This window comes from Kogia breviceps, chromosome 10 (assembly GCF_026419965.1).
Source record: "Kogia breviceps isolate mKogBre1 chromosome 10, mKogBre1 haplotype 1, whole genome shotgun sequence".
Lineage (NCBI taxonomy): Eukaryota > Metazoa > Chordata > Mammalia > Artiodactyla > Physeteridae > Kogia > Kogia breviceps.
In genome coordinates this window covers 31897198-31922272 of record NC_081319.1, presented here as the reverse complement: position 1 = coordinate 31922272, position 25075 = coordinate 31897198, and the positions used below count along the sequence as shown (strand labels likewise).

The window sequence follows — 25075 nt, the reverse complement described above, 5'->3', positions numbered from 1 at the left end:
TAAACTTATTTAAATACCATTTCTGGGGGTTTCCCTGGGGGCACAGTGGTTAAGAATCCACTTGCCAATGCAGGGGACACAGGTTCGAGCCCTGGTCCAGGAAGATCCCACATGCTGCGGAGCAACTAAGCTCCTGTGCCAACTACTGAGCCTGTGCTCTAGAGCCCACAAGCCACAACTACTGAGGCAGCGTGCCACAACTACTGAAGCCCATGCACCCTAGAGCCCGTGCACCGCAGCTACTGAACCCATGCGCCACAACTGCTGAAGCTCATGCACTCTAGGGCCCACGTGCCACAACTACTGAGCCCATGACCTACAACTAATGAAACCTGTGCGCCTAGAGCCTGTGCTCTGCAACAAGAGAAGCCACCTCAATGAGAAGCCTGTGCACCGCAACGAAGAGTAGCCCCCAGTCACTTCAACTAGAGAAAGTCTACTTGCAGCAACGAAGACCCAGTGCAGCCAAAAACAGAAAGAAATTTGACTTCCCTGGTGGTCCAGTGGTAAAGAATCTGCCTTCCAACACAGGGAATGTGGATTCTATCCCTGGTCGGGGAACTAAGATCCCACATGGCGCGGGGCGACTAAGCCTGTGCGCCACTACTACTGAGCTTGCGCACCTCAACAAGAGAGCCCGCGTGCCGCAAACTACAGAGCCCACACGCTGTGGACCCTATGCTCCACAACTAAAGAAATGCCCGCTAGAGAAGTCCATGCGGAGAAGTCAATGTAGAGAAGTCCACAACTAGAGAGAAGCCTGCACGCCACAACGAGAGAGAAGCTTGCACGCTGCAACGAAAGATCCCGCATGACTCAACAAACATCCTGCTTGCTGCAACTAAGACCCCTCACAGCCAAAAAAAAAAAATTTGTCTTTTTTTTTTTTTTTTAAGTCTCTTGTTAGAGAATATAGGCTATCTTTATGACCTTGGGGTAGAGAAGGATATCATAAATAATTCACAAAAAGAACACATTGAAGTAAAATATTGATAAATTCAAATACATTAAAATTAATTTTGTTTGTTAAAATAGAATGAAAAAAAATGAAGAAAAACAACTAACAGAAGATAATTATGGTACATACACTTGTAAAATATTGGTATCCAGAATATAGAAAGACCTTGTCCAAATTAATAAGAAATACAACCCAACAGAAACAATGGTCAAAAGAGACAAATAAGAATTTCACAGAAGAGGAAGAAGGAATGGATAATAAGATGTTCAGCATAACTAGGGAACGATAAACAGAAACCTCGAGATACCATTTATACTCATTTTATTTTATTTTATTTTTATAAATTTATTTATTTATTTTTGGCTGTGTTGGTTTTTTGTTGCTGTGTGCAGGCTTTCTCTAGTTGCAGTGAAGAGGGGCTACTCTTCGTTGCGGTGCACGGGCTTCTCATTGTAGTGACTTCTCTTGTTGCAGAGTACGGGCTCTAGGTGCATGGGCTTCAGTAGTTATGGCATGTGGGCTCTAGAGCACAGGCTCAGTAGTTGTGGCACACGGGCTTAGTTGCTCCGTGGCAGGTGGGATCTTCCTGGACCAGGGATCGAACCCATGTCCTTTGCATTGGCAGGTGGATTCTTAACCACTGCGCTACCAAGGAAGTCCCTATACTCATTTTTAAAGTTGGACAGTATTGGGACTTCCCTGGTGGTCCAGTGGCTAAGACTCTGCGCTCCCAATGCTGGAGGTCTGGGTTTGATCCCTGGTCAGGGAACTAGATCCCACATGCTGCAACTAAAGATCCTGCATGCAGCAACTAAAGATCCTGCATGCCGCAACGAAGATCCCGTGTGCCACAGCTAAGACCCAGCACAGCCAAATAAATAAATATTAAAAAAGATAACATCAAGTGTGGATGACACTGTAGAGCACTAGGAACTCTCATGCTCTATTGTTGATATGAGTTACATTGAGTTTTGAATGTTAAACAAACTTTGCATTACTGGGATAGAATCCACTTTATTGTACTATATTATCCTTTTATACATTGCTGGTTGATTGGCTTATATTTTGTTCAGGCTTTTTGCTTCTTTGTTCATGAAAGATTAGTCTTAAATGCTTGTTAGAGTTCACCAGTGAAGTCATCTGGATCTGTTTGTGTCTTTGTGTGTGTGTGTGTGTGTGTGTGTGTGTGTGTGTGTAATGTTTTAAACTATAAGCTTAATTTCTCTGTTAGGTATATAGCTTTTCAGGTCTATTTCTTCTCGCATTGACTTTGGTAGTTTTTGTCTTTCAAGAAATTTGTTTCATCTTATTTGTTGGATTTATTGGCATAAAATTATAACATTACCTTATTATCCTTTTAATATCTATAGAATCAGTAGTGGTGTTACTTCCCTCTCTTGTTCCCAATACTGATAATTTGTATCTTTTCTCTTTTTTTCTTTATCCTTTTGGCTAGAGAGTTATCAACTTCACTGATCTTCTTAAAGAATCAGTTATTTTAAAGAGATTTTTCTTTATTATTTTTTTCTGTTATCTGTTCCATGGATTTCTGTCCTTTTTTATATCCATTTTTCTGCCTTCTTTGGGTTTAATTTCCTCTTCTGTTTTCTAGTTTCTTGAATTGGAGGCTTAGATCACTGATTTAATACCGCTTCTTTCCTAATGAAGCATGTGATGCTATAATATAACCATTTTGATAAACAATTTGACATTGTTATAATGTTAAACTTGTATATACCTAGTGACCCAGCAGTTCTTCACCTAGATATATACTCTAGAAAAACTTTTTTACAAATCTGTATCAGGAGACATGTTCAAGCATGTTAGTAGTAGCATTTTTCATAATAGCAAAAACTGGAAATAATTCAGGGGTCTGTTGACAGAAATATGTAGATACTTCTTTTAATTTACACCATAGAATACTGTACAGGAATAAACATGAATGAACAATAGCTGTATGTATCAAGGTATATGAATCTCAGAAATTTTGAATGAAAAAAGCAAGTTGCAAAGGAATACTTAGACTCTGATGCGATGCCCGTTAGTATAAAATTTAAAAATCACAATTCTCATCCATACATCCATTTTACTACATATATAGTAATAGAATGGTAAACTTATTTCCTTGTGAGGGTGGCAGAGAGTGAATACAAAAATAGCTAAATTTTACGTAGTGTATGCTGGAAAGTGTAAAATACTTTACAAATATATACTTATTTAATTCTCATAATTAAATGAGTACATGCTGTGAAGCAGGCACTATTATTATTCTCATTTATTAGTAAAGGAGCTTATAAATAAGAGTGCAGAAAACTTTAACTTCCCCAAATCATAATGCTAATAAGTGGTAAACATTGTAATCAAACTCAGGCAGTCTGGCTCTAGAGTCTGTACTCTTAACCCTTAAGCATACAGCTTGCCTCATGGGAGGGGTAGGGAGGGGGTTCTCAAGATAGGTGTTAGGTACATGAATACGTCTTTTATTATTTTTTAGTTGTTATTCATATGTTTGTGGTTTTTTTTATGCATGAACTACTTAATTAAAATTTTGAAAGAAAAATAACAAAGATCAAGCTATGTGAAATGGAATATAAGAAACATAAGCCCCCAAACTGTGTCCCAAATGGAAGTATAGGAAGTCAACACTTTTAATTTTCTCTAACATATTTCCTAGATACTAATAGATCATGAAATATTAAAAAATCATAGTTACATGAGTGTGTTGGCTTAGTGGTGATTCATTAGGCTTATACACTTTTTATTTGTTCACTTCTCTATAGGTATTCCATACTTTAATAAATTCTTTATAATAAAAATATCAGATAAGATTTTTTAAATTCCGAAGATTTCTTATTGCAGCAACATTACATATGTCTTTGTTGAGATGATCACAAGGGCATTATAAGATGAGTTATAAAGTAAGGCTGACTTTCTGAGATTCTGCTTCATTGTAAAGTCTGTAAAAAGAATGAGCAATCTGTCTTTGTACTGATACGGAGAATTCCCCATGATAATGTATTGTCAGGTAACAAAAACAACATGACAGGTGAGGCACAGAACAGTATATATAGTAATCTAGCTTTTATGCAAAGGAGGAAAAATAAGAATCCATATTTGTTGTTTATTTGCTTATGCATAAAGAGATCTGGAAGGATACAAGGAAATTAGTAACTGTGGTTACCTGAGAGTGGGTTTGGGGATGAAAACTGAGTTGATCTGAGATAAGGTGGCAGGAAGACTTTTCAGCATATATACCTTTTTAGTTCTTTTGGAACTGTGCAACTATACCACCTATTCTAAATAAATCAACAGCCATTTATTCATTTAAAAAGAAAATATGTTTACTATGGCTCTTTTAGGTAGATTCAGATTTATGTCCTTTTATTTATTTGTTGGCTATAGGATATTTCCATTTCCAGGAGATTTGGTTTTATAATCTCTTGAAATAGTAGAAATTTGGGGAATACTATACCATTAATTAATAAGGGTTTAAGTTCGAAGAGGACTTTTTCAGTTAGATTCTCAAAGTCTTTCCAGAATCTCCCCTTTTCCAGTGTTAGTTCTTTGATTATCTTCTGCCTCTTTTGGATGTTGTACAGTTATAGGCAGAACTTTCCTTTTAATGAGGAGGCTTTTAAAAATAATACCTTATATTTAAACAGTTTTATAATTTATAAACTGCTTTGGCACTGTGACTTTGAGCTTTCTGACATCATTTAACTTAAAAAATAGGAAAAGTTAGCGTTTAGATGGCAAAGTGTTCCTTTTTTCCTAATTAAAAAAGTAATTTATCTGTTTATTTATTTATTTATTTATGGCTGCATTGTGTCTTTGTTGTTATGCGCTGGCTTTCTCTAGTTGCAACAAGCAGGGCTACTCTTTTTTTAAAAAATTTATTTATTTATTTATTTTTGGCTGTATTGGGTCTTCGTTTCTTTGCATGGGCTTTCTCTAGTTGCACCGAGCGGGGGCCACTCTTAATCGCGGTGCACCGGCCTCTCACTGTCGTGGCCTCTTTTGTTGCGGAGCACAAGCTCCAGACGCGCAGGCTCAGTAGTTTTGGCTCACAGGCCTAGTTGCTCCACGGCATGTGGGATCTTCCCAGACCAGGGCTCGAACCTGTGTCCCCTGCACCGGCAGGCAGGCTCTTAACCGCTGCACCACCAGGGAAGCCTGGGGCTACTCTTCATTGTGCTGCACAGGCTTCTTGTTGTGGAGCACGGGCTCTAGGCGCACGGGCTTCAGTAGTTGTGGCACCCGGGCTCTAGAGCTCAGGCTCAGTAGTTGTGGCTCACAGGCATAGTTGCTCCACAGGATGTGGGATCTTCCCGGACTAGGGCTCGAACCCGTGTCCCCTACTTTGGAAGGCGGATTCTTAACCACTGTGCCACCAGGGAAGTTCCTGTTATGTTAGTTTCTGTTGTACAGAAAAGTGATTCAGTTGTGCATATATACATTCTTTTCTATATTCTTTTCCATTATGGTTTATCACAGGGTATTGAAATAGCTCCCTTTGCTATACAGTAGGACCTTGTTGTTTATCCATTCTATATATAATAGTTTGCATCTACTAACCCCAAACTCACAATCCACCAGCTCCCCCTCGGCAACCACAAGGCTGTTCTCTATGTCTGTGAGTCTGTTTTTGTTTGTAGATAGGTTCATTTGTGTCATGTTTTAGATTCTTCATATAAGTGATACCTTGTGGTATTGGACATAACCTTTTCTTAATGACCTAATTTACTAATACCATTAGAGGTTATATGTTTTTTATCCCAGTGCTAAGTGACTTTAGATTAGCAGTTTTAAAATTACTGAATTATGCATATTTATGTGTTGGTTCTTCTGGGTTGTTATTTGTCAGTTTTCTAGGTCAGCCTTTCCTATAGGAACTGTTTAGAAAAAATAACTAAACATATGTAAATATGAACCGATAAGGAAGCATGTGAACTTTACAGTGCATCAGCTTGGACATCTGCTCCCACACTTCTTTCCTTTCTGATTATCAAATGAATATGTTGTAAGTAAAATGGTATTATTGAATCTTTGATAAATATATTGTCGAAACCTTTTAGAATAATGTTATTTTACCTAAGATCAGGTAATAGGTGGTCATTAGATCTCTTCGCCTTTTCTTTACAGTATAAGTTATTTTGATTTCTTTAGCTTTTTTTTTAAACAATATAAGTTATTTTTGTGTTACATTAAAAAAATTTTCAGTAATTATGTAGCTTCATTTGTTGGAAAATACATAATGGGTACTTCTTTAGTTCTTTCAGCAAACTATCAGTCAAATTTATCAGTCTTCTACTACCAGGTGCTAGAGATGAAAAAAGAAGTGTCTGCCTTCTTAAAATCATAAGTCTGTTTGCATAAGACAATAAAAAACCTTTAGTATAATATTTTATAGTATCATATGCTTGTGTATTATGATAATATAGAGGACGAACAACTGGTTCAGTGTGTTGATTAGTTTATGCTAGTTATACTGTGGTAATAAACAACCCGAAGAGCTGAGTGCCTTATAACAACAAAGATTTATTTCTTGCTCATGTTAAATACTTAGGTAAATGGCAGCTCCATCCTCAGTCGTTTTCCTTTCTGGAATTCAGGCTGAAGGAGCAACTCCTGTCTGGGACATACATGTTCTGGTAGTAGGTATTAGAAGGAGAAGAGCTGTTCAGAGCCATGGAATTACAGTTAAAGTTTCTGCCCAGAAGTGGTACATGTCACTTCCACTCACATTTCATTGGCCAAAGCAAGTCATATGGCCAAACATGACATAATTGGGCGGGGAAGTGTGATTAATATTCATTTAGGAAAAATCAGTGGAATAATTGAGTACTGTCATCTATTCTGCTACACTCAGCTTACTTCCCAACTCAGTGAAAATTATACAGCCTTGGGAGCTGTCAAAGAAGAATGCATTTTAGCAAAAATAAAGTTTTCTAGTCTCTTATGAGTATTCTAATATCCATAAGGTAAATGGTTTGTATCTCTCTCAGAGAAGAGAAAATTAAGGCCTAAAGAAATTATAATTTGAAGTAGCGATCTCCTTTTTATGAGAGAAGTCTATATTGTTGATACAGTACTTAGTATCTTTTGTGAATAACTCTGACATTGAGTTATGGGGTTTAGTCATAAGTGATGTTTTTTTCCCAGACATCTATTCATTAACTTTATCTTGCCAGTTTATCTGACTTGTCATGGACTGAATCTGTATTGATCATATTTTAAAATAAAACACTGGGATATGTTAGTTCATAGGGTCAAACATGGTATTTATTTATTATTTAGATATAGTTGATTTACAGTATTATGTTAGTTTCAGGTGTATGATATATTATTCAAATTCTTTATAGATTAAACTCCACTCAAAGTTATTATAAAATATTGGCGATATTTCCTGTGCTGTACAATATGTCCTCGAAGCTTATTTATTTTATATGTAATATTGATAGTTTGTACCTCTTAATCCTCTACCTCAATTTTGCCCTTCTCCCCTCACCTTTCCCATTGGTAACCATTAGTTCTCTATATCTGTGAGTCTGTTTCTGTTTGTTATATTAATTGGCTTGTTTTATTTTTTAGATTCCACATGTAAGTGATAACATAGTATTTGTCTTTCTTTGACTTATTTCTGTAAGCATAATAAACTCTAGGTCCATTCATGTTGTTGCCAATGGAAAAATTTTCATTCTTTTTTATGACTGAGTGGTATTCCAGTGTGTGTGTGTGTGTGTGTGTGTGTGTGTGTGTGTGTGTGTGTATCTGTTGATGGACACTTAGGTTGTGTCCATATTTTGGCTATTATACATAATGCTGTTGTGAACATTAGGGTGCAAGTATCTTTTTGACTTAGTGTTTTCATTTTCTTTGGCCATATACCCAGGAGTGGAATTGCTGGATCATATGGTAGTTCTATTTTTAGTTTTTTGAGGAACCTCTATACTGTTTTACATAGTGACCACCAATTTACATTCCCACCAATGGTGTACAAGGGTTCCCTTTTCTCCACATCCTTGCCACATTTATTATTTGTGGTCTTTCTGATGATAGCTATTCTGACAGGTGTGAAGTGATATCTCATTGTGGTTTTGATTTATGTTTGTCTGATGATTAGTGATGTTGAGCATCTTTTCATGTGCCTGTTTGCCATATTAGAGTATTTAAAATAAAGAGCAACATAATTACATAGCATTTGCTTATTGGATATCTTTTTATTAAGCATCTACTATGGCATGTTTGCTACCTGACAGGAATAAAGGGGTGAAGAGATATAACCACTGTTTTTAGGGATTCTGTGTAAGTGGACATGTCTACAAAAAATTACAATTCATTGAAATAATTGCTTAGAGAGATCCTATTCAAATGAACTGCAGTAGAAATGTTGAGGATGATACACACTACCAAATGTAAAGTAGATAGCTAGTGGGAAGCTGCCGCATAGCACAGGGAGTTCACCTCTGTGCTTTGTGACCACCTAGAGGGGTGGGATAGGAAGGGTGGGAGGGAGGGTGACGCAAGAGCGAAGAGATATGAGAACATATGTATATGTATAACTGATTCACTTTGTGGTAAAGGAGAAACTAACACACTATTGTAAAACAGTTATACTCCAATAAAGATGTTAAAAAAAATGTTGAGGATGGAATGACCAATTGAGAAGGCAATGAAGGAGGGAATGGCTTCTCTGGAGGTAATATCTGAAACAAATCTTAAAAGAAGAGCAGGTTTTAGCATGCAGATAAGAGAGAAGTACATTTTAGGCAGCATGAGTGATAGTTTTATTAGTACTGATAGGAATAAAAGTAGTTGGCTTGTTTGAGAAATTGATTTTGTGTGATATCATTTAGGTGAGGAATAGAAGATGAGGCAGAAAAGATAGTTCAGGATGAGGTTGTGAGAGATTTTAATGTCATGCTCCTTTTTCCTTTAGGACAAGTGGTGAGGAGTGCCAAAAGATTTTAAGTAATAGAATTACACGGTTAAAACTTGTTTTTAGAGCAGCAGTCTTAGTGACAATGTGAAAGACATTGGAATTGTGCTCAGAGGCAAGGAGACCCAGTAGAGTGATATAGTAGAAAGATCAGTTAGAGATAAATTCCCAGAGTGCAACCAAATCATCTGGATGGAGTGAGACAGATTTGGGAGTCACTACCAGATATAGTGAAGGCTGTAGGAAATACACGTCCAGGAGGTTTGTACATCTCTAGAAAAGTAGAAGCTAGGAAAGAACCCTGGAGATGATCAACATTTGAACTGCTGTGAGGGAAAAAGAAAAGAGAGTTGGAAGGGACAACCAGAGAAATAGGAGGACCAGGAAAGATGGGATTTGTGAGGTACAAGGCAGGGAAGAGTTTTTGAGAAAATACTCGTGTCACCTTTTAAGAGCTAAAAGCAGTCCTTGGATTTGTCAGGTAGTAGTCTCATCAGTGACTTGAGGGCTGTTCAGTGGAGTGGTGGGTATGGAAGCTCACTGGCAATAGATTAAGGCCCTCCATTAAATTTATAGTGAATTTTAAACATTTATATTTAAAATTAACTGGGCTTCCCTGGTGGCGCAGTGGTTGAGAGTCCGCCTGCCGATGCGGGGGACACGGACGGGTTCATGCCCCGGTCTGGGAAGATCCCACATGCCGCGGAGCGGCTGGGCCCGTGAGCCATGGCCGCTGAGGCTGCACGTCCGGAGCCTGTGCTCCGCAACGGGAGAGGCCACAACAGTGAGAGGCCCGCATACTGCAAAAAATAAATAAATAAATAAATAAAAAGAAAATAAAATTAACAGGACTTCCCTGATGGCGCAGTGATTAAGAATCCGCCTGCCAATACAGGGGACATGGGTTTGAGTCCTGGTCCAGGAAGATCCCACATGCCTCGGAGCAGCTAAGCTCGCATGCCACAACTACTGAGCCTGTGCTCCAGAGCCTGCAAGCCACAACTACTGAAGCCCACGTGCCTAGAGCCCGTGCTCTGCAACAAGAGAAGCCACCTCAACGAGAAGCCCGCGCACCGCAGCAAAGAGGAGCACCCGCACTCCGCAACTAGAGAAAGCCCGTGTGAAGCAATGAAGACCCAATGCAGCCAAAAATAGTAATAATAATAAATAAATAAATATAATGGAAAAACATAATTAAGTTGCTTTGGAGCAAAGGGGTCAAATAAAATATTTTCAGTTTCAGAGAGTTATATCCATTAATGGAAAGGTAATAAAGATGTACTGAAATATGTATTTTAAATACATTTTATGAGTTCTAGGATGGAAAAAGTTATTTTGAGCAGGGAGTAGGGGAAGAAGGAGATTTTGGAGGAATGGCTTTTTAGGAATTTTGGCCCAGTATAAGTATATAGCAGCAGTCTTACTTTTAAAAAATGTACCATTTTATTTAGCATATGTTGTAGTTCTCAACAGTAGTACTTTTTAACTTGCACGATGTTTTCTATTGTAAAGCATGTATGTCAAAACCCAAAATCTGCACTGTCACTTCCTTAGTGTAAATCCGGCTTTGCTACTAAGATAATGTGCCTGAAACAGTGTAAATCTCTCAGGATATTGAAAAACAATTTGAGAATGAAAAAAAAAGTTAAGGTATGATTAATTTTCCAGTTTTTGACTATTTAAAAGTTCAATATTTGCAGCATAATTTTCAGAAAACTATCAAGTGAACTCCTTTATCAACAGAAAGTGCCAAAAATTACCTAAGCTTTTTTACATAGCATCAAGTTTGCTCAGATTAAATACTGTAAAATTAGTTTTAGTAATAGAAATCTCTCATACTTGAACCAATTTATGTTCTTTACTAAACTTTAGAGTTGAAACTGACCTATTTAAAGACATACCTATTTATTAATGGAAAGTGAAACAACATTTCATCTCAAAATTTGCTTGGGTTTTTTTTTGGTATTTAAAATTTTTTTTTCTTATTTTTTAATTTTTTGGCTGCGTTGGGTCTTAGTTGCGGCACATAGGATCTTCATTGCAGCTTGTGGGATCTTTTGTTGCAGCTCATGGGCTTCTCTTTAGTTGTGGTGTGCGAGTTTTCTCTTCTCTAGTTGTGGCGTGCCAGTTCCAGAGCACCTGGGCTCTGTAGTTTGCTGCACGCGGGCTCTCTAGTTGAGGTGCGTGAGCTCAGTAGTTGTGGCGCTCGGGCTTACTTGCCCTGCGGCATGTGGGATCTTAGTTCCCCAACCAGAGATCAAGCCCGCATCCCCTGCATTGGAAGGTGGATTCTTTACCACTGGACCACCAGGGAAGTCCCCAAATTTGCTTGATATTTTAGATTCAAATAAAATTCTTAGTAGAGGTAAATCTAAGACAGTATTGAAATGTGAGAAATATAACAGGATGTTTTAGTGGGCTGTCTTTTTAGTGTGTTCAGAGGGAGTTGTTTGAACTTGAACTACAGCTTTAATTGCATGTCTATTGCCCACAAGTATCTTTTTTAAAAAGAGAGGTGAGGTGAAATGAACTAACTAGTGATATTTGTCATTATTCTAACAATAGAGTACTTTGATTTAAAGAACAAAATTTTGTAATAATTTTGTTGATTAAATATTTAAATGCAACCTTCTTAGTGATATTTTTATTAAAAGAGCGTTTGTTTTGTCGGTATTGATTTTACTATTTATGTGACAGGTATAGAAACTTATACATGTAATGTTTTAAAATAAGATGTGTCTTTTTAAAAATTGAGGTAATTTGGTTTATAACATTATATATTTTGCATGTACATTATATTTTTACTTATATGTATACTACATTGTGCTAACCACCAAAAATTCAGTTTCCATCTGTCACCATACAGCATACAGTTGACCCCCTTTATCCATTTTGCTCCCCCCTTCCTCTTTGGTAACCACTACTCTGTTCTCTGTATCTACATGTTTGTTTTTGTTTGGTTTGTTCATTTATTTTGTTTTTTATACTCCACATATGAGTGAAATTATAGTATGTGTCTTTTCCCATCTGAAGATGTGTCTTTTTTTCATCCTCCATGTAAATTTATAAGTAAATTAGCTGAATCAGGCATTGTTAGAAATTGTTCTTATCGTTGTTATGGTGTTTATCACTGTCTAGTAGTTTTTTCTTGTCTATTATCCTGAATTGAATTCCTTTAAGCTGGAAGATTTTGTTTTCTTTCTGTGTTTATTGTTCTAAGTTTAGTTAGTATTGAATAGATTTTAACAGGTTTTATATTTTCTGCTTAGATCTCTTAGATAGTGGCTTTATCTATTATATTTTACTTAAATCATATCTTTGTCTTTAGGGGATTTTATCTTCTGTATTATGTGTTCCTATAGCTTGACCATGATGAATTCTAAGCGTATATAGTTATTTTTACCATTTGAAAAGTTAACTCTTTAGAATTGTATGGACTCATTTATGTTTTTCATTATACTGGCAATGTAAAAAATAAAAGAAATTTATGATTATGTTTAAGCGTTTGACAGCACAAGCAAGTTATGTAGGCTTCTTATCTGCCTCCAGTCAGTGTGGTATTTCAAGAAAATTCTTTTCTTCCCTGAAACTCTAGTTTTAGAGCTCAGTTATCTCTGGCTCTTCATTAAAATTCCATTTCTAGATGTGAAGAATTCTCTAATCTAGATGGGAATTCCTAAAACATATACACAGTATTCTGTAGATTTCAAAGTGCTGTTGATTCCTTTAGCCAATATTATTGAGCTCTTCCTGTGTGCTAAGCATTGTTCTAGTTAAACAAAACAAAGTCCCTGCCCCCATGGAGCTGACATTCTGGTGTGCGGTGTGCCATCATCCATTTTTCATCGTCACCTCAGTCTATTTAAGACAAATGGGAGTGCTTGATTTACTGACAGGGAATCCAACATAGTTCAGTTCATCTTGTCCTATAAATTTGCTGTGTAAAAGCAATACTGTTAATATGTATCCAAAGTATTCTGCTTAAATTTCAGTTTTGCCCTCAATTGCTAGTGCTCTACACTTGGTGAAATCTGTCCATATCGCCTTCAATTTTATAAATTTAGACTGTATGTGTATTTTCTTAACCTTGTTTTTTATGTACTAAGTTAGATTGTTGTTTTGCTTTATTTTTTTGATTTTGAAATGCACCTCTAGTTTATTTATTTATTTTTTTAACATCTTTATTGGAGTATAATAGTGTGTTAGTTTCTCCTTTACAACAAAATGAATCAGTTATACATATACATATGTTCCCATATCTCTTCCCTCTTGCGTCACCCTCCCACCCTCCCTATCCCACCCCTCTAGGTGGTCACAAAGCACAGAAGTGATCTCCCTGTGCTATGCAGCAGCTTCCCACTAGCTATCTAATTTACATTTGGTAGTGTATATATGTCCCTGCCACTCTCTCACTTCATCACATCTTACCCTTCCCCCTCCCCATATCCTCAAGTCCATGCTCTAGTAGGTCTGTGTTTTATTCCCATCCTATCAGTAATCTCTTCATGACATTTTTTTTTCTTAGATTCCATATATATGTGTTAGCATATGGTATTTGTTTTTCTCCTTCTGACTTACTTCACTCTGTATGACAGACTCCAGGTCTATCCACCTCATTACAAATAACTCAGTTTCATTTCTTTTTATGGCTGAGTAATATTCCATTGTATATATGTGCCACATCTTCTTTATCCATTCATCTGTTGATGGACACTTAGGTTGCTTCCATGTCCTGGCTATCGTAAATAGAGCTGCAATGAACATTTTGGTACATGACTCTTTTTGAATTATGGTTTTCTCAGGGTATAAGCCCAGTAGTGGGATTGCAGGGTCGTATGGTAGTTCTATTTGTAGTTTTTTAAGGAACCTCCATACTGTTCTCCATAGTGGCTGTATCAATTTACATTCCCACCAGCAGTGCAAGAGGGTTCCCTTTTCTCCACACCCTCTCCAGCATTTATTGTTTCTAGAGTTTTTGATGATGGCCAATCTGACTGGTGTGAGATGATATCTCATTGTAGTTTTGATTTGCATTTCTCTAATGATTAATGATGTTGAGCATTCAGATTCATGTGTTTGTTGGCAATCTGTATATCTTCTTTGCAGAAATGTCTATTTAGTTCTTCTGCCCATTTTTGGATTGGGTTGTTTGTTTTTTTGTTATTGAGCTGCATGAGTTGCTTATAAATTTTGGATATTAATCCTTTGTCAGTTGCTTCATTTGCAAATATTTTCTCCCATTCTGAGGGTTGTCTTTTGGTCTTGTTTATGGTATCCTTTGCTGTGCAAAAGCTTTTAAGTTTCATTAGGTCCCATTTGTTTATTTTTGTTTTTATTTCCATTTCTCTAGGAGATGGGTCAAAAAGGATCTTGCTGTGATTTATATCATAGAGTGTTCTGCCTATGTTTTCCTCTAAGAGTTTGATAGTGTCGGGCCTTATATTTAAGTCTTTAACCCATTTTGAGTTTATTTTTGTGTGTGGTGTTAGGGGGTGTTCTAATTTCATACTTTTCCATGTAGCTGTCCAGTTTTCCCAGCACCACTTATTGAAGAGGCTGTCTTTTCTCCACTGTATATTCTTCCCTCCTTTATCAAAGATAAGGTGACCATATGTGTGTGGGTTTATCTCTGGGCTTTCTATCCTGTTCCATTGATTTATATTTCTGTTTTTGTGCCAGTACCATACTGTCTTGATTACTGTAGCCTTGTAGTATAGTCTGAAGTCAGGGAGCCTGATTCCTCCAGCTCCATTTTTCTGTCTCAAGATTGCTTTGGCTATTCAGGGTCTTTTGTGTTTCCATACAAGTTGTGAAATTTTTTGTTCTAGTTCTGTAAAAAAATGCCAGTGGTAATTTGATAGGGATTGCATTGAATCTGTAGATTGCTTTGGGTAGTAGAGTCATTTTCACAATGTTGATTCTTCCAATCCAAGAACATGGTATTTTTCTCTATCTATTTGTATCATCTTTAATTTCTTTCATCAGTGTCTTATAGTTTTCTGCATACAAGTCTTTTGTCTCCTTAGGTAGATTTATTCCTAGATATTTTATTCTTTTTGTTGCAATGGTAAATGAGAGTGTTTTCTTAATTTCACTCTCAGATTTTTCATCGTTAGTGTATAAGAATGCCAGAGATTTCTGTGCATTAATTTTGTATCCTGCTACTTTACCAAATTCATTGATTAGCTCGAGTAGTTTTCTGGTAGCATCCTTAGGATTCTCTGTGTATAGTATCATGTCATCTGCAAACAGTGACAGCTTTACTTCTTCTTTTCCTATTTGGATTCTTTTTATTTCTTTTTTTTCTCTGATTGCTGTGGCTAGAACTTCCAAAACTATGTTGAATAAGAATGGTGAGAGTGGGCAACCTTGTCTTGTTCCTGATCTTAGTGGAAATGGTTTCAGTTTTTCACCATTGAGAACAATGCTGGCTGTGGGTTTGTCATATATGGCCTTTATTATGTTGAGGAAAGTTCCCTCTGTGCCTACTTTCTGCAGGGTTTTTATCATAAATAGGTGTTGAATTTTGTCAAAAGCTTGCTCTGCATCTATTGAGATGATCATATGGTTTTTCTCCTTCAGTTTGTTGGTATGGTGTATCACGTTGATTGATTTGCATATATTGAAGAATCCTTGCATTCCTGGAATAAACCCCACTTGATCATTGTGTATGATCCTTTTAATGTGCTGTTGGATTCTGTTTGCTAGTATTTTGTTGAAGATTTTTGCATCTATGTTCATCAGTGATATTGGCCTGTAGTTTTCTTTCTTTGTGACGTCTTTGTCTGGTTTTGGTATCAGGGTGATGGTGGCCTCATAGAATGAGTTTGGGAGTGTTCCTCCCTCTGCTATCTTTTGGCAGAGTTTGAGAAGGATAGGTGTTAGCTCTTCTCTAAATGTTCGATAGAATTCGCCTGTGAAGCTATCTGGTCCTGGGCTTTTGTTTGTTGGAAGATTTTTAATCACAGTTTCAATTTCAGTGCTTGTGATTGGTCTGTTCATATTTTCTATTTCTTCCTAGTTCAGTCTCGGCAGCTTGTGCATTTCTAAGAATTTGTCCATTTCTTCCAGGTTGTCCATTTTATTGGCATAGAGTTGCTTGTAGTAATCTCTCATGATCTTTTGTATTTCTGCAGTGTCAGTTGTTACTTCTCCTTTTTCATTTCTAATTCTATTGACTTGAGTCGTCTCCCTTTTTTTTTGATGAGTCAGAGTAATGGCTTATCAATTTCTTTTATATTCTCAAAGAACCAGCTTTTAGTTGTATTGATCTTTACTATTGTTTCCTTCATTTCTTTTTCATTTATTTCTGATCTGATCTTTATGATTTCTTTCCTTCTGCTAACTTTGGGGTTTTTTTGTTTTTCTTTCTCGAATTGCTTTAGGCGTAAAGTTAGGTTGTTTATTTGAGATGTTTCTTGTTTCTAAAGGTAGGACTGTATTGCTATAAACTTCCCTCTTAGAACTGCTTTTGCTGCAGCCCCATAGTTTGTGGGTCGTCGTGTTTTCATTGTCATTTGTTTCTAGGTATTCTTTTATTTCCTCTTTGATTTTTTCAGTGATCTCTTGGTTATTAAGTAGTGTATTGTTTAGCCTCCATGTGTTTGTATTTTTTACAGATTTTTTCCTGTAATTGATATCTAGTCTCATAGCATTGTGGTCAGAAAAGATAGTTGATACGATTTCAATTTTCTTAAATTTACCAAGGCTTGATTCATGACCCAAGATATGATCTATCCTGGAGAATGTTCCATGAGCACTTGAGAAGAATGTGTATTCTATTGTTTATGGATGGAATGTCCTATAAATATCAATTAAATCTATATGATCTATTGTATCATTTAAAGCTTCTGTTTCCTTATTTATTTTCATTTTGGATGATCTACCATTGGTGTAAGTGAGGTGTTAAAGTCCCCCACTATTATTGTTTTACTGTTGATTTCCTCTTTTATAGCTGTTAGCAGTTGCCTTATGTATTGAGGTGCTCCTATGTTGGGTGCATATATATTTATAATTGTTACATCTTCTTCTTGGATTGATCCCTTGATCGTTATGTAGTGTCCTTCCTTGTCTCTTGTAACATTCTTTATTTTAAAGTCTATTTTATCTGATATGAGTATTGCTACTCTAGCTTTCTTTTGATTTCCATTTGCACGGAATATCTTTTTTCCATCCCCTCACTTTCAGTCTGTATGTGTCCCTAGGTCTGAAGTGGGTCTTTTGTAGACAGCATATATATGGGTCTTGTTTTTGTATCCATCCGCAGCCTGTGTCTTTTGGTTGGAGCATTTAATCCGTTCACGTTTAAGGTAGTTATCGATGGGTGTGTTCTTTTGACCATTTTCATAATTGTTTTGGGTTTGTTTTTGTAGGTCCTTTTCTTCTCTTGTGTTTCCCACTTAGAGAAGTTCCTTTAGCATTTGTTGTAGAGCTGGTTTGGTGGTGCTGCATTCTCTTAGCTTTTGCTTGTCTGTAAAACTTTTGATTTCTCCATTGAATCTGAATGAGATCCTTTCCGAGTAGAGTAATCTTGGTTGTAGGTTCTTCCCTTTCATCACTTTAAGTATATCATGCCACTCCCTTCTGGCTTGTAGAGTTTCTGTTGAGAAATCAGCTGTTAACTTTACGGGAGTTCCCTTGTATGTTATTTGTTGTTTTTCCCTTGCTGCTTTCAATAATTTTTCTTTGTCTTTATTTTTTGCCAGTTTGATTACCATGTGTCTCGGCGTATTTCTCCTTGGTTTATCCTGTGTGGGACTCTCTGCGCTTCCTGGACTTGGGTGGCTATTTCCTTTCCCATTTTAGGGAAGTTTTCGACTACAATCTCTTGAAATACTTTCTCAGATCCTTTCTCTCTCTCTTCTCCTTCTGGGACCCCTATAATGTGAATGTTGTTGCGCTTAATGTTGTCCCAGAGGTCTCTTAGGCTGTCTTCATTTCTATTCTTTCTTTTTTCTTTATTGTGTTTCGCAGCAGTGAATTCCACCATTCTGTCTTACAGATCACTCATCCGTTCTTCTACCTCAATTATTCTGCTATTGATTCCTTCTAGTGTATTTTTCATTTCAGTTATTGTATTTTTCATCTGTGTTTGTTTGTTCTTTAATTCTTCTAGATCTTTGTTAAACATTTCTTGTGTCTTCTCGATCTTTGCCTTCATTCTTTTTCTGAGGTCCTAGATCATCTTCACTATCATTATTCTGAATTCTTTTTCTGGAAGATTGCCTATCTCCATTTCATTTAGTTGTTTTTCTGGGGTTTTATCTTGTTCCTTCATCTGGTACATAGCCCTCTGCCTTTTAATCTTGTCTGTCTTTCTGTGAATGTGGTTTTTGTTCCACAGGCTGCAGATTATAATTCTTCTTGCGTCTGCTGTCTCCATTTTCAGTACTTTTCCATCATCCTGAACAGAAACTCTGTACCCATTAAATAATAACTCCTCTCTTCTCACCGAGGCTCTAATAACTGCTATTTCTACTTTGTGCCTCTATGAATTTGCCTATTCTAGGTGACTTATATAAGTGGAATCACATAATATATGTCCTTATGGTGTCTTTTATAGCACAGAAGTTTTAAATTTTGAAGTTCAGTTTATCCTTTATTTTAAAAATAATTCTAATGACCCCAAAATTTTTAATTTATATTACCATTTGTGCTTTTGGTATCACATCTAAGAAGCCCTTTGCCTAATCCTAGGTCATGAAGACGTATTTTAACCATTTTTGAGTGTTCTCTTACTTGGCCCTCCCATTTGTATATTAAACATCAACCAATATAAACTGTCAGTGGTCTGTCAGTGGTTTTATGAGAAGGGTTTATTAGATGTTGTACTATGTAAAAATTTTTAGATCAGTATAGTGGTTTCAAACTTTAGAATCTCCTGAGATGCTTACTGAAAACAGGTTCCTCAGATGATTTTTGTACATTTGTAGTAAAGGTCTACAAGACTTGGCATCATGTGGTTGAAAAGTGTGGAATTAAAATAGTCCAGCATAATGATGAAGAGCCTGGACCCTGGATTCTGAGTAGCTGGGTGTGAATCCTGGTTCTGCCACTTTCTTAGCCGTATGATCTTGGGCCTGTCACTTGTTCTCTCTGGGCATTCATTTCATCTCTCAGGGTTGTTGCAAGGATTAAACAAGCTAATATCTGTGAAGCCCTTAGAATAGTTTGGCAATAGTAAGCAACACATGTGTGTTACATATTATACCCTTTAACTCAGTAATATCATTTTCAAGGACTTAATCTAAGAATATTAACAGATATGTTGTATAAAGATGTATGTATAACACTTTCATCAAAGAGATTAATTGCAAGAAGTCTTCCATATATATAATTGGTAGACCTGTGGTTAAATATCTTAATGAAATTTATGAAATGTCATGTAGCCATTTAGTCATACTCAAAAAATATTTAATGCCTTGGGAAAATAGTGATTTAAGTGAAAAAGTCAAATTAATATACAACTATTTATAAAGTAGGTCTCTAAACTTCTTTGAACATATGGGGCAGGGAAATGGAGTGTTGGTCTTTTAATGCATATAAATAAATAAGTTAAACTGTTGACAATGATTATCCTTGGAAGCTGGGGGGAATAATTTTAATTTTCTTCTATACCTTATTGTACTTTCTTGACTTCAGTGATAAGTATTTTATGCTCAGAAAAACAAATTAATTTTGAAAAAGACCAGAAGAGGGGAAAAGACCAATGTGAAATAGGAGAGCATAATGGGAATAGGAAACATGCATCCTAATACTAGTACTGTTATTAAATGTTTTTCAACCTTGATTGAATCTTATCTCTTCCTTGGGGACATAGTTTCCTTATCTGTAAAATGAGAAATTGGACTAAAATTTAAAAGGCAATATAGTAGAATGGTTAAGAGCTGGGAGGTCAGAAGTGGGGAGTTAGGGACTACAGCTGAGGAGATCATTACATGGGTTCATACCCTAGTTCTTATTTGCTTGGTGACTTCTGGCAAGTAATTTGCCAGAAACTCTGCCTCAATTTTCTTGTTTTTAAAGTGGGGTTTATAATAATACCTCACAGGGGAGTGGTGAGAATTAAGTGAATTAAATACATGTAAAGGACTTAATATAGAGCCTAGCACACAGTAAGAATTCAGTAAATGTTAACCATTTTTACTGGTATTTAGATGCTTTCTAATGAGGTTATTTATTACCAATATTTTTAGTCAAGTGAGTGATTCTTAAATTTGTCATTTGAAAGTTTAATCAACTTTCTATATAGATATTTTTGAGATTGTGGAGGCTATTGATTTGTGAAATAGAATGTTTTGGAGGCCCTGGCCCCCACCCCCAGCTTGCCTTATTTGTTTTGTGTTCTTGTGCAGGCAGCTTCTTTGAGGTCCTAAGTTATCTCATCCATGAGAGTATTTTATAGACCATTTCAGCAGTAAAAATCTCATATTTGATTTTTTAGTTTTTTGTCTGACTCTTTGTTCTGAAGCTGATGTGTGCAGCTTAATCTGCCTGTAATTTAGTTGCATAGGCTGTTAGTTTGTACCTATTAAACTGATGTTTCAGTTTTAAACTTGAGAAATAGCATAAAGCCCACGGAATGTTACAGCTCAGTTGACTTGCCCATTCTAGAAAAAGCTAACGTTATATTGTAAACTCAGCTAGAAGTTGGTGGAGCATTACCTCTCATGTAACTTGATTGATTCATAGATGTTATTTAATTTAATCCCAGAAAAAGAATGTACCCAAATGTTTTAAGAGGTAAATCTGAGTGTGAAAATCACTTTCAGAGTCAGCAACCATATTGAAATTTATTTTTGGAACCCTGAACAAAGATACAAAAATAGATGACTTTTATAATATTATATCATTTTCTTTCACTGACTATATGAGATAATTAAGTCTTTGGTGAATAGTGACTCAGCTATTCGATTGCTTGGGAAATTTTTGTCTGTGAACAAGTCACTCTGTGATACCTCAGTTTATAATGGCAGTCAAAATGAAGATGAAATTTGTATTTTCATATACTTATTCTTTGATCTTCAGAAGCTCTCTTCTTTTCTGCATGGAGTAAATGTAGTAGGCAGCCCAACATGGGGGGCATTATTTCTGTGTTAGAGAATAAATTAGTAGAGTTAACATTGCCAGGAAGCAAAAGGCAGTAGTTTGACTGCCACAGTTAAGTGATACAATTTGTTACTTATAACAAATATAAAGTATTTTCCTCTAATTGTAATAACTTGTTCATTAAACATACCTAGCTATAATCCTCATAACAAGAGAGTGGTATGTCTTTTGGCTTGATGGGTAAAATCAGCTTGAGACAGCTTTGTGACTCACTGACACAAGAGGGAAAAATCTCTGCCTGACTTTGGAATTGGATTTTATTTTAGGATGAGTTGTTTGTGTAAGTATAGATATGAGAGAGTTCCTATCCTACATGTCTAATATCTTATTCTATCCTCCCCATGGATTTAACTCAATGCTTCCCCCAGCCTATATTTTTCATATCTTCTGCTACTTGGTTCACGTTAATTACAAAGTGTTTCTATTTCTCCCTCCATATTTTTCTTTCTGAATATAAGAATTTATGAACTTTTCCTTTAAACATTGTGATTTGTCTTTTGTGTTTGTCGATTTGTTTCAGTTTTTAAAATTTTCATTGTTTCTTATAGAAGAGACTAGTAACATATTTGCTTCTGTGGAGGGAAATTGGGAAACTGTGGGACATGGGGAAGAAGATGTACTTTTCACTGTACCACTGGACTTTTGGAACCCATTAAATTTTTCTCCCATCTTTTTAAACTTAATTTTATAGAGTAGCATAAACACGTTTACAAACTGTTTGTTTGTTTGATGGGTTTTATTTCTTTTAAAGTTGAGAACACAAAGTTTCTTAAAGTTGACCATTGAATGTTCTGTTGAAGGCATAATAGTAAATTTACAGTGTTCCTTTATTTATTTATTCATTCATTCATTCATTCATTCATTCATCCTGCTCCGGGTCATAGTTGCACCACAAGGGATCTTCGCTGTGGCATGCAGGCTCTTAGTTGCGGCATGCAGACTCTTAGTTGTGGCATGTGGACTCTTAGTTGTGGCATGTGGGATCTAGTTCCCTGACCAGGGATCAAACCCGGGCCCCCCTGCACTGGGAACATGGAGTCTTATCCACTGGACCACCAGGGAAGTCCCTGTAGTCTTCCTTTAAATGATTCACTTGATCCATAAACTTCAAAAGGTGGATCACTGTAATAGAAGTGATGGCCTAGCTCTTCTAAAGGTGGTTTGGGATCAACTGTAGCAAACTAGACTGTACTCTCAAGTTCTTTCTTCACTTCAACATCAGTTTTCTTTCATTCTTCAACACTGGCAATATTGCTGTGTGCTATTCTACCTCAGAGAAGCATAATAGAGTCACTCTTCTTGTGTATAGTATTTCTTCTTGTGTATAGTAACTGGCTCCAAGATCATGCATACTGTGTCCTTCATTATGTTGAGTCTGCAGCTCCATCAGTATGATCCCCTGTACAGATCTATAATAGGCAGCTGCAATCTTTGTTGCCTCCTGGACACATAGAGCATCCATTCCATCTGATCTAAGCCCAGGAAGAAAATTGCCTTCCTTGTAGTAATCAGTGATGGCTGCTGCTCTCTAAACAGATGTTCCCAGTCCACAGTGGTTTTTCTCACAGATGAAAATAAATGGTCATTTCCACAAATTTGCCATATTGTATGCTTCAAATATAAAGTCAAACAGATCTCAGTTTTTCCATTATACAATTGGCCCTCCCTATCCATGGGCTCTGCATCCACCGATTCAACCAACTGCAGATTGAAAATGTTTTGGGAAAAAAATTCCAGAAAGTTCCAAAAAGCAAAAATTGAATTTTCCATGCACCAGCAACTGTTTACATAGCATTTACATTGTATGAGATATTATGAGTAATCTAGAGATGATTTAAAGTATATGGGAGGATGTGCATAGGGTTATATGCAAATACAATGCTATTTTATATAAGGGACTTGAGCATCTGAGGATTTTGGTATCCATGGGAGTCCTAGAACCAATCCCCCTTGGATACTGAGTGGTAACTGTACTTACAGGCCAGACCAGTGTTCAGGGGAACCTGAGCTCTGACAATGTCCTGATCCCCGTAGAAGGTCTTAGTGTACGTGTGTATTAATCCTACTTTTCCTTTAGCACAACCTTCTCTTTGTCCTGTAAACTCTACAAATTTCTAGGACAGAAAGTCCACGAGTAAAGCTAAAGCCATGAGTCCAGTAAGCTGTGATGAGATGATCTATGATTTTTATCCCGACCTCAAGTCCCCCACAAACTTCTTGACATTACATAAGTAACAAAAACCACAAATAACTTTCTGTTTGGGTCCATTGGCAAACAGTCTGTATCATCCTGTAGAGTCTGAGTCTCTCTTCACTACCGAGCACTGTTGTGATACGAGGGCCCTCTTACTACCCATGAAGGTCACATTTCTTCATTTCAAATGTACCATCATTTGCACACTTACGGGATGCCACCAGTGCTCTGCTAGCCATGACCCGCAGGAAATGGTGAGAATCTTCCTCTTAGAGGATCTTCCTCCTGAGTGTAGGTCGTGGTGGGCAGCAGTGATGTCATGCTCTACGCTGGGCCATAGGCACACAGATATTTTTAACGAGTGCAGAATATTCACAGAAGGGCTGCAGTTTTCTTAACTGTTCTTCCATTGTTGAATATTTACATAGGTTCCATCTTTTAAAACTATTATAAATTTTGCTTTGCTGAATATCTTTATACCTAGATCTTTGTTTATGTTTTTTATTACTTCTGTAGGCTGAGTTCTCAGAAGTAAATGAAAGGGGACATTGTTTTAAAGCTCGCTTTGTATACTTTGCCAAACTGCTTTCCAGACAGGTTGTGCCAATTTACACTCCCATGACCAGCTTGTGAAAATGTTTCTCTTATGTCACTCTTGAACACACTGAGTGTTATTTAAAATACTTTCTGCCACTTTTATCAGTAACAAGCTGATTCCCTTAAATTTTTATATTACAAAGTTATTTCCTATGTGCGTGTATTTATTCATATATTCTTTTCATCTTTCCAGTTCATTGGCCTTTTAAAAACAGCTTTATTGAAGTAGAATTTACATTCCATAAAATTTACCCATTATAAAAGTAAGTTTAGTTTATTTGAAGTTAATGGTTTTTAGTAAATCTGTAGTTTTGTAATCATCACCATAATCTAGCTATAAAACATTTTCATCACCCCCAGAAGTTCTCTTGTGCCTATTTGCATTCAGTCCTTGATCCCACGTGCAGCCTTAGGCAACCATTGATCTGTTTTCTGCCTCTAAAGATTTGCATATTCCAGAAATTTTAAATAAGCAAAATCATACTATATACAGTCATTTGTGTCTGACTTCTTTCCGTTAGCATTATGTTTTTGAGGTTCATCTATTTTATAGAATGTATCAATAGTTCATTCACTTTATTGCTGATATATCTTATTTATTCAGTGGTTGATGGATATTTGGATTGCCTCCAACTTTTGGTTATTATGAACGGTGCTGCTAGGAACATTTGTGTACAGTACTTTGTGTCGTTTATTTCTCTTGGCTAGATACCTAGGTGTAGAATTGCTTGGAACCCATTACATTTTATATCATTACTTAGCCACAAAAAATGTTTCTTTTAAAGAAAGGATGATAGCACTGCATTTGAGAAGAAACATAAATAAATGGTATAAAAGAGTTAAACTGGATGATTGGATCAGGCAAGTGAAAAGTTCTAAGACATGCAGTATGACTGTACAATAATGGAAACCCCTTCAGGATTTATTGGTACATGAGCAACTGCTAGAGCCTAAAACCAAGTGAAGGCAAAAAAAGAAAAAAAAAATTAATGAATATTTAAATAAACATTGATAACTACTTTGGTTCCATAAAAAATGAGAAAAATGGAAATAGAACATCATTTGCATTCATTATGACAGAAAAATGAGTATATATAACACACAAAATGTCCTTTGCAATATAAAAGAAGGTCAACAAGATTTTTTGTAGGTGGACCAAAGAACTATGCAGTCAGTTCGTTCAAGATGAATATATGTAGTAAACAAACAGACATCCTTGCTAGTAACCACAGAAATAAGTATCTTACAAAATGGTTATATTAAATTAGCAAAATCAAAA

At 36.3% G+C, this 25075-nt stretch overlaps 1 protein-coding gene and 1 pseudogene across 50 annotated transcripts in view; one reads left to right on the top strand and one right to left on the bottom strand.

The window, feature by feature from the left end:
* The window catches only part of SLMAP (sarcolemma associated protein), a 307400-nt gene that overhangs the window by 15977 nt on the left and 266348 nt on the right, over positions 1 to 25075 (top strand). The gene's annotated exons all lie outside the window — the stretch shown is intronic.
* On the bottom strand, positions 22046 to 23438 carry LOC131763580 (pyruvate dehydrogenase E1 component subunit alpha, somatic form, mitochondrial-like; annotated as a pseudogene).